The sequence below is a fragment of the Halichoerus grypus genome, chromosome 2 (genome assembly GCF_964656455.1).
Source record: "Halichoerus grypus chromosome 2, mHalGry1.hap1.1, whole genome shotgun sequence".
Lineage (NCBI taxonomy): Eukaryota > Metazoa > Chordata > Mammalia > Carnivora > Phocidae > Halichoerus > Halichoerus grypus.
In genome coordinates this window covers 92,336,435-92,353,907 of record NC_135713.1, presented here as the reverse complement: position 1 = coordinate 92,353,907, position 17,473 = coordinate 92,336,435, and the positions used below count along the sequence as shown (strand labels likewise).

The window sequence follows — 17,473 nt, the reverse complement described above, 5'->3', positions numbered from 1 at the left end:
CTCGATCTTTAGGAAAGCATAGGGCAATGGGGGCAGTGTTGTTGTTTTTTTTTTTTGTTTGTTTGTTTGTTTTTAAAGATTTTATTTATTTATTTGACAGAGAGAGACACAGCGAGAGCAGGAACACAAGCAGGGGGAGTGGGAGAGGGAGAAGCAGGCCTCCCGCCGAGCAGGGAGCCCGACGCGGGACTCGATCCCAGGACCCTGGGATCACGACCCGAGCCGAAGGCAGACGCTTAACGACTGAGCCACCCAGGCGCCCGGGGCAGTGTTGTTTTAAAAGTTCAGGCTCGGGGCGCCTGGGTGGCTCAGATGGTTAAGCGCCTGCCTTCGGCTCAGGTCATGATCCCAGGGTCCTGGGATCGCGCCCCGCATCGGGCTCCCTGCTCGGCGGGAAGCCTTCTTCTCCCTCACCCTCCTACTGTTTCCCCAGCTTGTGCTCTCTTGCTCTCTCTGTCAAATAAATAAATAAAATCTTAAATAAATAAATAAATAAATAAATAAATAAATAAATAAATAAATAAAAAATAGAAGTTCAGGCTCAAGGGGTGCCTCGGTGGCTCAGTCGGTTAAGCCTCCGCCTCTTAGTTTCAGCTTACGTCAGGGTCTCCAGTCGTGAGATCAAGCCCAGCGTTGGTCTCCGTGCTTAGCGTGGAGTCCGCTTGAGATTCTCTCTCCCTCTGCCTCTCTGGCCCCTTTCTCCCTCTCTTTCTCTAATAAATAAATAAATGTGTGTGTTTGTTTTTAAAAAAAGAAGGTTCAGGCTCAGAGTCAGCCTGCCAGAGTTTGGAACCTGGCTCCTCCGTCTACTAGCTGTGTACCATTGAGTACAAGGTATTTACCCTTTTAAGACTCAGTTTCCTCATTTATAAAACTGGGGTAGTAACAGTATTTATGCTTGTGCTATGGTCTCATAGGTGACTTGATCTAACACACCTGGTGTTAGGAAGGGATTCTCTTAAGCCAACAGGAAATTTTACAAAAGAAATTACCATAACCTGCAAATAACAACTAAACCTTACAGATATTAACACTACAGTCAGGGCGCCTCGGTGGCTCAGTTGGTTGAGCGTCTGCCTTCGGCTCAGGTCATGATCCCAGGGTCCCGGGATTGAGCCCCACATCGGGCTCCCTGCTCAGCGGGGAGCCTGCTTCTCCCTCTGCCCCTCCCCCTACTCATGCTGTCTCTCACATGCTCGCTCGCTCTCAGATAAATAAATAAAAATCTTAAAAAAAAAAAACTACAGTCAATTTAAAGTCTAAAACCTAAAAATTCAATCTCTTGGTGATGATTTGGAAGGAAGTTCGTGGCGTCTCATGGTTTGAACACAAGCATCAATTCGAATGCCACACTGTAAACACCACTTACAATGAGGTCACACGTATACAGGTGTAACAGGCTGTAATCATAACCATGTTTTCACATCTTCCTTCGTTTACTTCAGGAAACCGCCCTTCTAGCACCACACGAAGCTTCAAGCTTATGCACTCCCTTAAGTCTGTAGGCAAACTAACCTACTTTCCTTGAGAACTGCAGACCACCGGCCTTAAGGAGTAAAGGACCAGACTTCCCCAGAGAAGTCCTGACCACATTGGAACACAGCTGCTGCTGCTGCCAGCAAGTCTGTTCAGGATCATGTCTACGACTATCCACCTGGGCACCACCTTCTCCTGCAGGAGCCCACCCCCAGCCTCCAATGTCCCACACCTTCCTCTTTAAAACCCTCTGGCTTCACCTGGACAGGGAAGATGGTCTTTGGAACATTAGTCCACCATCTTCCCAGGCTGCCAGCTTCCTGAATAAAGCAACCTTTCATTTCCCACCATCACCTGTCTCCCAAGTACTGATTTTTGAAGCAGCTGAGCCTGAGTTCAGCACTGGTTCTCTGCCCAGTAACACCATTCATTGTTTGAGTACTTTGCATACTATTTCATCACTTGTTTGCTAATGCACTCTTTCCATCTTATGTTCAGTTTTCCAAACCGTCTTCCTCAAAAGACTCTTCTGGCCTCATAAGGGTAGGCCACTGCCCTGTAAGATAAGTCACTCTGCTTGGGCTGGGCTAACAGCTCACACAAGAGAGATCCCAACACTGCTGCATGTGGGTGGTTCTGATAGGTTACCTTCCTTTGTCATTCACTCACATCCTCTATCCCTGACTTTACTGACCTCTTTCTACCCTTAGGCCCAAATTTCCCCCTCTCCCCCACCTTCTTTCCTGCTCTCTCCGTCCACTGACATAGCAATCTTTTCTCTCGGCCCTCGCCTTCCTCCTCCTCACCTCCCAAATTCTTTCCCAACTGTCTCCTTTGTTGGCTGCTAACTTTTTTTAGTTCTATGGTTTTAAATAACCAGTCTTACTGTATTTCAAATTCAAATGCAATAAAATATTTATTCTATTTCGGAAAAGAAGTATTTTTAAAGCAGTTAATGCTTCCCATGACAGAATGTTTCCATAGTACAATCAACATTCAAACTATCTCCAGATTTTATATTTTATTTTTATATTTATTCTTATATTTATATTTTTATATTTACACTGTATTTTATTTATTTAAATTTATAAATGTATTTATTTATATTACATATTTATATAAATTATTTTATATGTTATTCTTTGTTATTATTTATTTATTTTTTTTTAAAAGATTTTATTTATTTATTTATTTGACAGGAGAAAGCGAGAGCAGGAACACAAGCAGGGGAGTGGGAGAGGGAGAAGCAGGCTCCCCGCCAAGCAGGGACCCGATGTGGGACTCAAACCGAGGACCCTGGTACCATGACCTGAGGCCAAAGGCAAACGCTTCACCAACTGAGCCACCCGGGCGCCCTCTTTGTTACTATTTAAAGGCAAGTAGTGGGGCGCCCGGGTGGCTCAGTCGTTAAGCATCTGCCTTCGGCCAAGGTCATGATCCCAGGGTCCTGGGATCGAGCCCCGCATCGCGCTCCCTGCTCAGCAGGGAGCCTGCTTCTCCCTCTCCCACTCCCCCTGCTTGTGTTCCCTCTCTCGCTGTCTCTCTGTCAAATAAATAAATAAAATTAAAAATACATATATACATGCACATGTGTAAGTAGGTGTATCCGTGTGTACATACAGGTGTGTGTGCACACACACCTACACCTAATATTAGGATCTAACAGCCATTCTCTACTAGCCTAAGAGTTACCTATCAAATCAAACTACGCCAGTAACCAAGGACACAAGTGCACCATCTTAACCTAGACACTGACCTATCTACCAAGCGTATATTCAAAATGGCGTTCTTAAAAGAAATGTTATGCTAGCATCTAGAAAATCTCACAGTGCTGCTGACTTACCACTTCTTTTAGGAAGAGCATAATTTGGAATAAAATGGGTTCACATCCAGCGCCTGCCACTTACAGGTTTATTACTTTGAGCATGTCACTCACACTGATCCTCAAACTGGAAAAAATCAATTCCCGGCCAGCCTAACTTCCAGCTCTGTCACAAGCTTGTGACCTCTGGCTCCAGGGAGCCTCAACTTTTACTGAACAAATTAGGGTATAAAAAAGCAAATGTAGAACGTACAACATAAGCGTGAACCCTAGCGTAAACTATGGACTTCAGTTAATAATGATTGTCAATGTAGATTCGTGAACTGTACCAAGCGCACAACCCCATGGGGGCTGCTGACGGCGCAGAGGCTGTGCATGTGTGCGGGCAGGACACGGCTCTGTACCTTCCTCTCGGTCGTGCTGTGAACCTAAAACTGCTCTAAAATAATAGTCTACTTTAAAAATATAAAATAACATAAATGAATAAAACAGGACCCGTCAATGACTCAATAGAACAAATAATGATGAATAATGAATAATCTATGATAAAGTCACAATAGCAAAACTCCTCAAACAAAATGGCTGGCAATCCCACTCCGTAGGGCCATGTTCACAAGTCATGTGATGCACTCTGCATCTCTCATACCAGCATTATATTATGAAGAGCATTAAGGGCTTTAATTTGTAGATACTGCATACTCTCATCTCCCACAAGAAATGATTAACACTCAAGAGAGACCCAAGAAATCTCTTTGGAGGATAATGCTTGCAATTCTTCTGAAAGTTCATTCTGCTAATATGCTTGCAGAAGGGCACAGGGAGGGCGCCTGGGTGGCTCAGTCGTTAAGCGTCTGCCTTCGGCTCAGGTCATGGTCCCAGGGTCCTGGGATCGAGTCCCACATCGGGCTCCCTGCTCGGCAGGAAGCCTGCTTCTCCCTCTCCCACTCCCCCTGCTTGTGTTCCTGCTCTCGCTGTCTCTCTCTCTGTCAAATAAATAAATAAAATCTTTAAAAAAAAAAAAGAAGGGCACAGGGATTTAGTATAACGTTGTTCATTATATGCATGAAAACAGTCTTTTTCTCCAGCTACATGGGGACTGGAAAAATAATGGGCTGTGTATACAATAGGGTATAGTTAAAAAGAGTAAGTCAGTTTGTAGACTGAATTGTGCCCTCTCTTCTCCCCTCCCCAACCCTGAAAATTCGTATGTTCAAGTCTCAAGCCCCACTACCTCAGAATGTGGCTATATTTGGAAACAGCGTTCTTAAAGAGGTAATTAAAGTTAAACAAGATCATTGGAGTGGGTGCTAATCCAACATGACTAGTGTCCTTGTAAGAAGAGGAGGTCAGGACAAAGACACACACACAAAGTAGACCACATGAAGACACAGGGAGAAGACTGCCATCCCGAAGCCAAAGAAAGGGGCCTCAAAAGAGACCAACCTGCCAACTCCTTGATCTAGGAATTCCAGCCTCCAGCACTGTGAGAAATGAAATTTCTGTTGTTTAAGCCACTCCAGCCATGGTACATTTTTATGACAGCTCCAGCAACCACAGCCAGCATGCCCTGATATTTTATATGCATGCCCGGCAGGGGGGGGGGGGGGGGGGGGGCCGCTAACGTACATGTGCCTACAGTGACCACTGATGCTGATTATCTGTAGAGTGGGTCTAGATATGGGAGGAAAATACGATGTCGACTTCTCACTGCACTCCTCTGCTTGGGTTTTTATCACGCTCAGGTGTTACTCTTATGATTAAAAAAAGAAAATTGCCTAAGAAAAGTTAAGTTTGAAAATACTGATACAGAAGCATTTGCAAATATGGTGTTGACTTACATGATGTTTTTTCCTTTCTGAAGAACCTTCCCCTCCCCCAAACATAGCAAAAAAGAAAAGTCTTCAAAGAGCCCTTTACACCCTCTATGTAACTTCATTTAAAATAGCAGTGGTATGGGGGCACCTGGCTGGCTCAGTTGGTGGAGAGTGCAACTCTAGATCTCGGGGTGTGAGTTCGAGCCCCATGTTGGGTGCAGAGATTGCTTAAAAATGAAATGTTTATTTTTTTTTTTAGATTTTTTTTATTTATTTATTTATCAGAGAGAGAGAGAGCACAAGCAGGGGGAATGGCAGGCAGAGGGAGAAGCGGGCTCCCCTCGATGCGGGTTCCCCTCAATACGGGACTCAATCCCAGGACCCTGAGATCATGAACTGAGCCAAAGGGGGGATGCTTAACCAGCTGAGCCACCCAGGCATCCCAAAAATAAAAATCTTAAAAAAAAAAAAATAGCAACAGTATGAATAGCAAAAGCTTTTGGAAACAGAAGGGACTTTGTCCTGGCCAGGAAAGAATCAAAATGAAAGGATAAGCCAGCTACTTGCTGTTACCTGGAGCTGGGCCTCCCCGCTTAGAGTAACTCTTCTCCTATCTAAGGACACCACACATCCCGCCCCCACAACAAATAAATAAATATCAGTCTCCCCTCCCCTGCCCTGGCTTTGGGCACAGATAGTTCTTCCAAGGGACTGATCTCAGGCATGTGAGCACATGAGCTAGGGCTGGTTTTAACTTCTCTCTGTCAAATTAAAAAGCATAATTCCTTTATTACTTAGAATCCCCAGCTGGCAACTCCAATTAGAAATAGCAAAGAATCAGGAAGAAAGCCAAAGAGATGTCACAGAATCTGCGCACACACATAGAACAGGTATCTTATTTATGACCATCCCTCCCTCCCTCAAGTCTTATTTTCACAGTTATAACAGCCTTGCTTAAGCCCACAGCTGCTCGGAGGGAAAAACTGGTGGGAGTTCTCTGGCCCAAGAACCAGAAGACCTGGATTCTAGCTCTGAGTGGCTTTGCGTAAGTCATCTTTCCTCTCTGGGGCTTCGTTTTCCTCACTTGAAAATTGAAGGAGCCTAGGTAGACAACAGATAGTAGGTAAATAGGTTTCATCTCACATTGCACAGCCCACCAGCGGTGCTAGCCTGGAATGCTGTCTGAGGTGCATCCTAAGGCTCAATGTCTCCCCAGAAAAAATAAGTACCACCTGCCAGAGGCATGCTGGCATTCATGATACATTTTTTTTTTTTAAAGATTTTATTTATTTATTTGAGACAGAATGAGAGAGAGCACATGAGAGGGGGGGAGGGTCAGAGGGAGAAGCAGGCTCCCTGCCGAGCAGGGAGCCCGATGCGGGACTCGATCCAGGGACTCCAGGATCATGACCTGAGCCGAAGGCAGTCGCTTAACCAACTGAGCCACCCAGGCGCCCCTCATGATACATTTTTGTCATCCCTGCAAGAAGTTACAAGATATCCCCACCATCCATAAATACTTAGATGTTCAAAAAATGAACTGCAGGGACGCCTGGGTGGCTCAGTCGGTTAAGCGTCTGCCTCCGGCTCAGGTCATGATCCCAGGGTCCTGGGATCGAGCCCCCGTGTGTGTCGGGCTCCCTGCTCGGCTTCCTCTTCCTCTGCCCCTCCCCCCCACTCGTGCTCTCTCTTCTCTCTCTCTCTCTCTCAAATTAATGAATAAAATCTTAAAAAAAAAGAAAGAAAGAAAAATGAACTGCACGAGGCAAGCACACGGAGTTAACCCCAAAGCAAGAGAAAAACCAGTCCTAAAGAGAAGCAAGAACTAGGAACTGGAGCAGCTGAAAGCCCTTCAAACACCCCACAGGGAATGTGAGCATCACTTGCTTCCGGCCTCTGCTCTCATGGTACAGCTCACACAGGGCACTGTGCTCACTTGTCCATCGCGTTCCCTTCGTTCCACTTAGGAAGGCAAAGGAGGACACTTTAGCCACAAGAACATACCAAAGAGGGTCACTATTTTATTTTGACTTTCAGCGCTTTAGTTTGGAGGCAGTAAATCCCTCAGCAAGGTGGAAAACATTCATTCAGAAGGACTTATTCCTCAAGAGTTCTGGATAGCCACGTTGGCTTTAGTGTGTCTAAACTAAGTCCAAACTTCGAAAGGAAAGAAATCTCCAAATCTGACACCACCCTTTATGCAGTTGTTTTTCCCAACTTGGAAATACAGGAGCCCTAGCAGAGCAGAGGAAAGACATAAAAGCCTTCTGTAACTACAAGAACTATAATATGTCCCTTAATAATGGGTGGGTGAAGCTCCTCAAATACTGAAGCTGTTGAAGGTGTTAAAAGCAGAACCCAGGTTCCTGGGCATGCTGTGGGGTTTATATTATCAAAGAAACAGAAGCAAAACATTAAAGCATAAAAACTGGGTTCAAATTTTTTTATTCAACTAAAGAGTGTTCTCTAACCTTTAACCATCCTTAGATTTCCACACCTTTCAGTAAATACACAATACTATGCACGCGATGTCACAGCACGCTTTGCTTCGTCCTCCTTTGAGGTTTTAGGATTACTTATGAATCACCAGGGGTCTGCGGAGAGGTAATGAACAACTGATTCTACTCTGACAAGCAATATTTATTTAAACTCTAGAGCCCACAACCAACATTTTGCAGCTCATTCCGGCCCAAGCTCAAAAACAGCTTCGCATCGAGCTGGCAGAGACCTTTTTACTACAAGAAGGCAGAGGTGACGGTAAATAGCAACGCTTGCCACCATGCTGTCACAGGCTGTCCCTTACTGGGAGCTATGCAAGGGAACGAGGAGACTTCAAAGTTGGGAGGACAAGAACACACAACTCCCTCTGCTCAGTAAAGAACTATCTCACCAAACAACAAATACAAGTGGCAGGTGGTCCCTAAGGCACAAAGCGATCCTGTGGTAGGAAACTCAACACGTATTATACACGTGTCAGTAAACTGCTTTGGGCCTTACAGGGGCTTTCTCCCATACAAAAGAAGAGAGGGCAGCTCATTACAGCGTACTTAATCCACAATATTAGCTAACAATAGCTAACACTTATTCATCCCTTAGTCTCTGCAAGGCACAACTATTATTATTATTTTATCACCCCAAAGTTACAGAGCTGAGACAGAGGCTCAGAGACATTAGGCAACTTCTGGTCAGAAGGCTGATGAGTGGTAGAGCCAGAATTTCAATCTGGTTGGCTCTCTGCCATTCCGCCCCGCTTACTGCTGGCACAGAGAGGGTGAGAAGGACAGACAACACGGGCCTGGAATGTTGGTTGCCTGCTAAAGGGAAACTGGCTGCGTGGGAAGGAGGTGGTAGGAGAGGAACCACTTCTTCTTGCTGGCCCGTGGGCGTACAGTAAGCACCCAACAAATATCTGAAGAAGGCATCTCCCTCTCCGTGCCCCTTTCTCTGTCCCAGGCAATGTCTGGCCTCAGCGGATCCCCAATCGCCAAGCTCCCTACATCACCATGAAGTCCTATCCCACATTAAAAGCCCTATTCCTAACCCTATGGAAATAACCAGGCCATTCATTCACTCATTATACTCTACACCTACTATGCATAGTGTTAATTCTCAGGAATACAGCAATAAAAACAAGAGACCTTTTTCTACCCTCACTAAGCAAGAACACAAAGATATAAGTAAGAATGACCATCTACATGCTGTTTAGAAGAGAGAAAGGAAACCTGGATGTTCACTGAAAGACTAACCACCGAAATTATGGTAGGTTCACGTCATTGAATACAATGCACCCACCACAGTGATCATACAGATGATACAGAAAAATTTACTGCCATGGAAAAATAGCCACACTGTATTAACTGAAAATGGTGAACAACACTACAGTATGGAGTATGATAGCATTTGGGGTAGCAATATAGTAAGACAGAGATCAGCAATAACAACAACAAAAAACAATCTGGGAGGATATACCAACTTGGCAACAGTAATTAATAAACTTGTAGGATTAGGAGTGACTATGTTTTTCTGTATTTTCTAAACTCTTTGCAACAAACACTTGGCTTCTAACTGGAAAAACATGACAAGTTTCTATTTTGGAAGAAACAAAACAACGTTCCTATTCTATCTCACAGGTGGTAAGCATTCATATATGTGTTAACTCAATCAACCAATGAGTAAATGGAATCTACTTTAGCTACGTGACTGGGAGAAAACGGCCAAGTAAACTATCACTGAAACTGAGGAATGAAACCAGAAAATTCCTACTGGACTGCATCTTTAAAACTGGTTAAGATGGGAAATTTTCAATTTTTTTACCACAATAAAAAAAAAAAAAGAAAATTCCTTAACCCTTGTAATATTTTTTTAGTGTTTAATGGATAGAAATAAACCTCTACTTGGTAGAATTGAAGCAAATAAAACTGAAATGAGAAAAATTACATAGCTACCTGAAAGTTCAAGGCGTTGAAGAAGAAGCTATACGTTTGTTCGCCTAACCCAGAAATGAGCTCTTGTATTTCCCTCAACTAAAATTCTTAAGTTTTTCTCTTTTGAGCTCAGAGAACCCCTTAGAGCTCCAGGGTTTTCACAATCATTCCCACAACCGTGGCAACCAGATCCTGGGCATTTGCCAGACAGGAGTTTCTGACAGGTAGTTTCAGGCGCAGGTTTCAACTCCCTCACGCTGCGTTCCGCCCTCACCAGCAATTCCATGAAAAGAGCTGTCAAGGGTCAATGTCCTTCCTTAAATGGCACTGGGCACCCAGAGACTTCGGGACGGAATCTGAAACAGGCGGGCTGTGAACACACACGAAGTCAGCACCAGCTTCCGGGTTACAATGGGGCCCGAGCAAAGCCGTTCTCCTTGCTGGGACTCTCTCACCAGGTTACTGTTATTTTCAGCACCCCACAAAAAAAAAGTATCAAGTTCTCTGTCCTTAGGCAGCAGTTGGATTGACTCATTCCATCACACCCCCCTCAACTTCTATCTCTTCTAAAAAAATACCACACTTGATATATTTTAGTAGGGCAGGTGGAGAGTCTATTAGGTTTAAGGTTAAAAGGTTAACAAGACACAAACATTCCCGGGAGGCAGGTCAAACTCCGCACTAGGACATTCAGGGTGCGGGAGACTTTGCTGGGGGGGTGGGGTGGGGGGGGAGGCTGGCCTGTGCGCTGTAGGATACTTAGCAGTTGTCCTGGGCCTCTATCCACTAGATGCCAGGAGTACCCTCCCTGTCCCCCTCACAAGTGGTAACAATCAGAAATGTCTCCGACAACTGCCCCCCATCTGTTGCAAATCACTGCTTTAGGGGTAAGAGCAAGAGCTATGGGGTCAGGCCATCTGGGTTCACACCCAGGCTTGAACACTGCCGGGTCGCGCGGCCTTGGGCCAATTTTTAGCTCTCTAGGTATTAATGTCCTCATTCATAAAATGGGAATAAAAACATCTACTTCACAGGGCCGTTATGAGGACTGAATGAGACAGTTCAGATAAAGTTCTTAACACGGAGCCTGGCACAGGGTGCTCAGAGAACAAAAAGCCAGCTCTTCTCATCATCTACACACCGTCAGTCCTCTTCCTCCTCCCTAGATGCCCATTGTCCTTGGTCCTGCAGGTCATATGGAAAGAGGTAAGGATGGGGTGATGGGACCAAAAAAACATGCCGCTTGAAACAACTAAGCAAATCGGGAGGAGGGACAGGCCAAATAAGCCAGCCTTTGGGACCCGTATCTCTGTTATCTATAGTGCGACGGACTAACGGATACTCGAAACAAATACCTCAGTAATAGCAATGTTTTCATTTCCTGCTTTAACATGGCTGATAAATGCCTCTGTTGATGGAAGATACTTTTAGAAACAAAAACTCCTGAGATCTGAACCCAGGAGGGCATTCTAGCAACCTGGGAAAAAGCTCCTCCTTGTACGCAGAAGCACTTCCCACCTGCCAAAAGCTAAAGCTATCTTTGTACTTTGTTTCCACTGAAGAACAAACAAGGCGGCAGAACATTCATTTGCACCCACTGAAGCCACAATTGCCTGCAGGAGAACCGGGCTAAGAAAGAAGAGTTTTGAGGGAGGGAAAAAAAAAGGTGTAAGAACATGAAACCTTGAAATTCAAAATGGCGAAGTGTGGGATGGGAAGAGAAGGGCTCGTTTTTTAAAAGTTTTAAATCTTCTCATCCAAGTAACAGGGGGGGAAATCCTGCTCGTTCTACTTATCAACAAGCAGTTAATGAAACACAAAACCCAAAATTCGCCTAATTGTGTCATGGAGGTTACGCTGCAATGGAAAAATCTGCCAAGCCCCTTCCAAGGGGCGCTTTCTGCCAGCCCAGGCCCCAAACCCTGCCAAGCCACGGAATGCTTCACAGGCTGACAATGAGGCCACAGAGCCAACCGGATCCAAGTATGCTCTGGGAGAGCGGACAGAAATGAGCTTGTTTCACTGGCCCCCGGCAGCTGGAGCAGCAATGGCCTCCGAGCTCAGGTGGGTCTGCAGTTTCCAGAGGTTGGCAGGGCACTCCCCTCCCCGTCAAATGGACATCTACAGGCAACTGTAATACTATAAATGTGCGGCCATGTTCATACAATCCACTTACCAAATGCTCACTAGTGACCAGGCAATGTGCCAGGAGTGGGTAGTACAGTTCCTGCCCTCCTGAAGCTTGCATGCTAGTGGACTTTTTAATTTTATGTATGTATTTGAGAGAGAGAGAGAGAGAGAGAGAGAGAGCACGAGCAGGGGGGAGGGGCAGAGAGAGAGAGGGAGAAGCCGGTTCCCCACTGAGCAGGGAGCCCGATGCGGGGCTCAATCCCGGGACCCTGAGATCATGACCTGAGCAGAAGGCAGACACTTAACCGATGAGCCACCCAGGCGCCCCCACATTCTAGTGGATCTACATGAAACTCAGCATCCCCCAAATTCTACCTAGCACTTAGGTTGAAAGCCCCTGATCCAGTCCAGTCCTCTCATGTTCCTGACGTGAAATCTGTGGCCCAGAAATGGTAGGTGATGTGGCTCAAAGACAAATTTAGTGATGCGCCTCGTGGACCAGGAAAAACACGCTGCTTGAAACAACTAAGCAAATCGGGAGGAGGGACAGGCCAAATAACTCAGCCTTTGGGACCCGCATCTCTGTTATCTATAGTGCAACGGACTAACGGATACTCAAAGCAACTAGACGAAGTCACCGTAAATCAGTTTAAAGGACACTGCGCACCATGGTTAAGAAGGCAGTGTCTAAGTGTCTAGTGCATTTTGAAAGGTTTCCGTCACAACACGGTTAAAATGAAAGGCTGGCACATGATGAGGTAACCGTGAGGTGGTCACAAAAACTGAACACTGCTCAACAGCCACAGGCAGGGCTAGTGAACACCCAGTCCCCCGAGGTACCTCCCCACCCCCACCCCCCCGCGTTCTGAGAAGGCAGACAGCAGGAGAGTCCCTGACCGCCCCCCCCGCCCGCAATACCACCCACAACCCATGTGCAGGGTGGTCAAGTGCTGGCCAGCTTCCCTCCCCAGGCTGCAGAAAGGAGCCACTACTCAAGAGACACCCCGGACCCTCTGCCGGCCGGCAAGATGCCTCTCTTTGAAGGTTCATCCAACTCCAGTGGCTCAGTGCAAGGGAAAACTTGCACACACCACCTACCTTAGGTTTTCCAACAGTCAGGATTTCACGGGATCCTATTCTTCAGGATTCACAAATAGCCCAATAGAGGGTGACATCTCGAACCTCTTTTCAAGTAAATGAACACGTAAATTGGAGACAAAAATGTCAGACCTGGGGCCTCTGGTTTGGAAAACTCACGGCTGTACCTGGACAGCTCTAGCACTTGTAGGTGTGGGGGGGGGGGGAGACAAAAGGCTCACACTGGCTTGGACTCCGCGTTTCTCATGGGAAAACTCACGTCCCTCCCACCCGTCACCTCCACCCTCTAACTCTTGGAGGAGGAAAACCTGGTGGCCACATGAAAGGTCCTGCTTTAATAGCTTTTCCTTGGAGCTTTAGTAACAGCTGCCCTGCTTTCCTACAGCTGAGAAACAACTTTCTCACACTTCATTTCACCATCCATCAGTCGGTCAAAACTTCAGGAAGCCTTATCAGTTAGCTCTGCTCTCCTTTCACCTTCCAAATTTATCTCCTTCTCCCACTTCCAAAGAGGAAGGAATGAATGGGGTGCCTTTCCCCCAGGCAAGTAGCTATAGCTAATTGCCTTTCTCTTTTCTCTTTTTTTAAAATATAGTATCATTTTTTTTTTTTTTAAGATTTTATTTATTTATTTGACAGAGAGAGAGAGAGCACAAGCACGGGGAACAGAGGGAGAGGGAGAAGCAGGCTCTCCGCGGAGCAGGGAGCCCGATGCGGGGCTCGATCCGAGGACCCTGGGATCATGACCTGCGCTGAAGGCAGATGCTTAACCGACTGAGCCACCCAGGCACCCCATAATTGCCTTTTTCAACTGAAGTGCTGCCCAGATGCCCAGTGGACCTCATCATCACCCCCTACACTCTTCTGAACCTGGTCCTCATGACAAACCTAGCCGGCACAAGATCTTGGGCAGCGTTTATGAGGATGCTTTTATTCAAGTATGACTGCCTGGACAGTACCAACTGGCAGATAACTGTTAACGCAGGCAACTCCCCCCTGCAGCCAACCCCCAACGGGAGAAACTTCCTGTTGATGTTCTTAAAATCCATTTGCAAAAGGAACCAGGGCCAAATGAAGGAACCTATGAATCATATTTTTTCTATCAAAAGACCAACAGAAATGGAAAATATTCTTACATAGGGGACCCAACCTTTACCTTCTTATTTTCTACTCATCAGGGCATTGCTTTTGTGAGCAAGTAGGTGGGGCAGAGGGGAATCTAAAAGAGAGGGCATTCTTTTAATGAAACAAGTTACTTACTCATGTTGGGAGTGGTGTTCCTCTGCTTTTTGAAAACTATAAAGACAGAGCTCTTCTATCAGTCCTTGACTGTGAAGAATAGTACCCCAGCATCGAAATCAGACACCATGCACCACAAAGCTAGGCTGACATATACACCAAATGAACGGTTATTGGGCTGCAAGGTGAACAGGCCCCAGGGATAGGGAGTTCAGGAAATGGACCTTAATTATGGTTATTTGTTCAATCAAACCTAGAATTTCTCAAGTCTGCTGGGTAGAGTGGACGATGGACCAAATAGAGGGCTCTTTTGAAGATTTCTGGAGCTGTCTCACCCCTCCTTCCGTCCCCGGGGCAATCCAAGGCCTTGGTGTTCAGGGAGCTCCAAGGGGCGTGACAGGGTTGGGGTTGGGGCAGGGCTGATGGATGGCACCTCTGAAGTGGGCACCCCCACCCTCCATGAAGACAGCACATAGGAATCTGACAACACACAGGAATTTGGGGAGTGTGGGAGGATGGCAATGAAGTAGGAAGTAAGTGAGAACCCTCTCTGGACCCAGACTTGTTGGTGATGGTGGGAGGAGGAGCCCGGGGGAAACTTCACCTACCCCCACTTATGCAGGCAGGTGGCAAACAGAAAAAACACATCACAAATATTAATGGAAAACCAGGAATCAGAAGGTGATATTTAGCTTGCTTTTTCATGAACAAACATGTTGGAATTTTGTAAGACATAGACAATAATCACATTCTGCTGTCAAAACTGATCTAGTTCATATCACTAACTTTCTCATGGTACTGAGTAAGGAACACCATGCTTTACAAAGGATATCCCACTCCAAGAACAAGTTTGAGAGGCAACGTTCTAATCAAATTAAAACTCATTTGACAGACTAAATTCCTGGTTACCCTCAGGCATCCAGAATGTCTTGAAACGAAGCATTCCAAAGCAGGAAAAACAAACCAAAATAAAAAGTAGTTGTCGGACATAAATGGAAACCTGAAGATTTAACCTTTGATAATACAACTTCCCATTCACCAACTAAAAAGTGAGAAGGCTTGATGCACAGATACTCTAGCCAATGTCCAGTCTTCCTAAAGAAGGCAAAGAAGAAATTGGGGAAATATAGAGAAAATAGGCTAAAATAGGCAACAGAAATGATAACAGAAGCAACTGACAAGTTTCTATGAACACAATTTATTGAGCACCTACTACGTGCATCATATACCTTACTCGAGTCTTTACACACACTACAGAATTTAATGTTCATCATGACCCTATGTTGTTATCCATCTCCATATCCTACGTTGTTACCCCATGTTGTTATCCATCTCCATTGTTAACTTCATCTCCATGACCGGTGAAAAAGTTGATCAAGTAACAAAGACAAACCCAGTAAATGAAAGAACTGGGATTTCTGTTTCAGTTGGGTGCCTCCTAAGTCCATTTCTTTTCACTGCTTTATAATATTTAACTGTCAGTATAACACTTTGGGGCAGGGGAGGGTAAGAGGAACTAAATACTGCTCCTTGGTAGTCTACACAATGCCTTTCTATAAATTATGAAAAGGAGCAGCATGAGCAAGCCAGCAGGGACTGCATCTCAACTCTCACTTTCCCTCTCAGCTGGTCACCTTTGTGCAGTACACAAACTGTGCAACCTTATATGGCAGCCCTAGTACTAATGTTTCCCTAAATTGCCTCCTGACCTGCTTAATCTTACTGCCTGGATTAAGTTCGTTTTATAAACTGTCTTAACTTCATAAAACTCATCTCACTGGAATTAGGTCTCTTGGGAATGATTTATTTAAAATCTGTCCCCCGCACTAGCCTCTATATTTCATCAAAGCAAAGACTATCCATCTTGTTCTAGGCTCTCTTCAGTGCCTAACCTGGTGCCTGCAGCAAAGCTGGTGCTCCCTAAGTATCTGTTGAATAGTCCAGAAGCTCACTGTCTATGAGGAGAGACAGCACTCTTATTGAAGTAACTGGCATGACAAGGACAGGCAGACAGCTAAATGAACGGTGCAGCCCCCAAGAGAGAGATGTTACTTCTAGCTGAGGTCATCCGGGAGCACTCACGACAGAGGTCGTGTTTTACTTTGTCTGCTTGTTTATTTTTTATTAGCTCCAAATGTTGGGCACAGACCAAAGTCAAATATAAAAATATCTCTACCATCTAAAAGGGGGCATTTCCGGGCGCCTGGGTGGCTCAGTCCTTAAGCGTCTGCCTTCGGCTCAGGTCATGATCCCAGGGTCCTGGGATCGAGCCCCGCATCGGGCTCCCTGCTCCGCGGGAAGCCTGCTTCTCTCTCTCCCACTCCCCCTGCTTGCGTTCCCTCTCTCGCTGTGTCTCTCTGTCAAATAAATAAAATCTTTAAAAAATAAAAGGCGGCATTTGCTTCCTAACTTTTCTCTTCCCATTTTTTTTCCAAAGTAAGCTCTATGCCCAGTGTGGGGCTTGAACTCACAACCCTGAGATCAAGAGTCACATGCTCTACCGACTGCGCTAGCCAAGAGCCCCTCTCTTTCCATTTTAAAGATTATAATGGCAGGTAGGCTCATTATGGGATCAGAACTGTGTGAGTGCTATGTTCCAGGGGCCTGTACCCTAACTTCATTCACTTAGGAGGGCTGAACTCTTGGCTGAGGCTACACTCTTCCATTCTCACACTTCCATCAAAGTGTAACACTTGGATCGGGCCTTCGCAAACTTCCTCGCATTCTATCCTGGTAACCACCCCACTGATGGGCAGAACGCATTTTTGTTCTTTCTAACATAGCACCAGGCAAGGATAAGGGTAGAGAGTGGAGACTGCTCACACGAGAAGGGACAGTTGTGCTAACCCTGACACTTCGATACTGCCTTGAGAGCACAGGGTTACTCCATGGGCAGGTGAACGATGCAGCCGCACAGACCGGTGTGTTCGCGCATGCGCGCACGTGAAGCCAAGAAGGACAGACAAAGCCCCAGCGCTCCGGCACTACTTCCACGCGTCAGACTTCGCAGCAAGTTCCACAGTTTAACAAGGCTGAGAATTACAGGCTGTGCTGCTATCAAAACACTGATAATTAAAGATGAGAGTGGCTTAGGCAACCAGGACGATCCTTCTACTCAGTACTCATTATAAATAATAGTTACCTACCATTTCTTAAACCCTTCCTCTGTATCAAGGCACTGCACTGAGGTGCTTCCGTGACATGCTTTCAGTTAATCTTCAAAAGAGCCCTGCGATGTTAAGTACTGCGATCCCCATTCTACGCATGAGGAAACCGGACTTTCTGATTGCAAAGACCATCAGGACTCCAAAACCTGTTTCGAGAGATCACCACATCTCCAGGAGACTTACAGTACACTGTTTGGAAGCTTCCTCCACCTGCCCCCACAGAGACAGATAACATGAAGACACTGTAAAGCAGGCACGGGCACGCAAGGCCCGCGGCAGTGAGAAGAGCCCACCGCAGCCGCA

At 45.9% G+C, this 17,473-nt stretch overlaps 1 protein-coding gene across 3 annotated transcripts in view; it reads right to left on the bottom strand.

Moving 5' to 3' along the window:
• Positions 1-17,473, bottom strand: part of SERINC5 (serine incorporator 5) — a 99,039-nt gene that overhangs the window by 56,067 nt on the left and 25,499 nt on the right. The window lies entirely within an intron of this gene.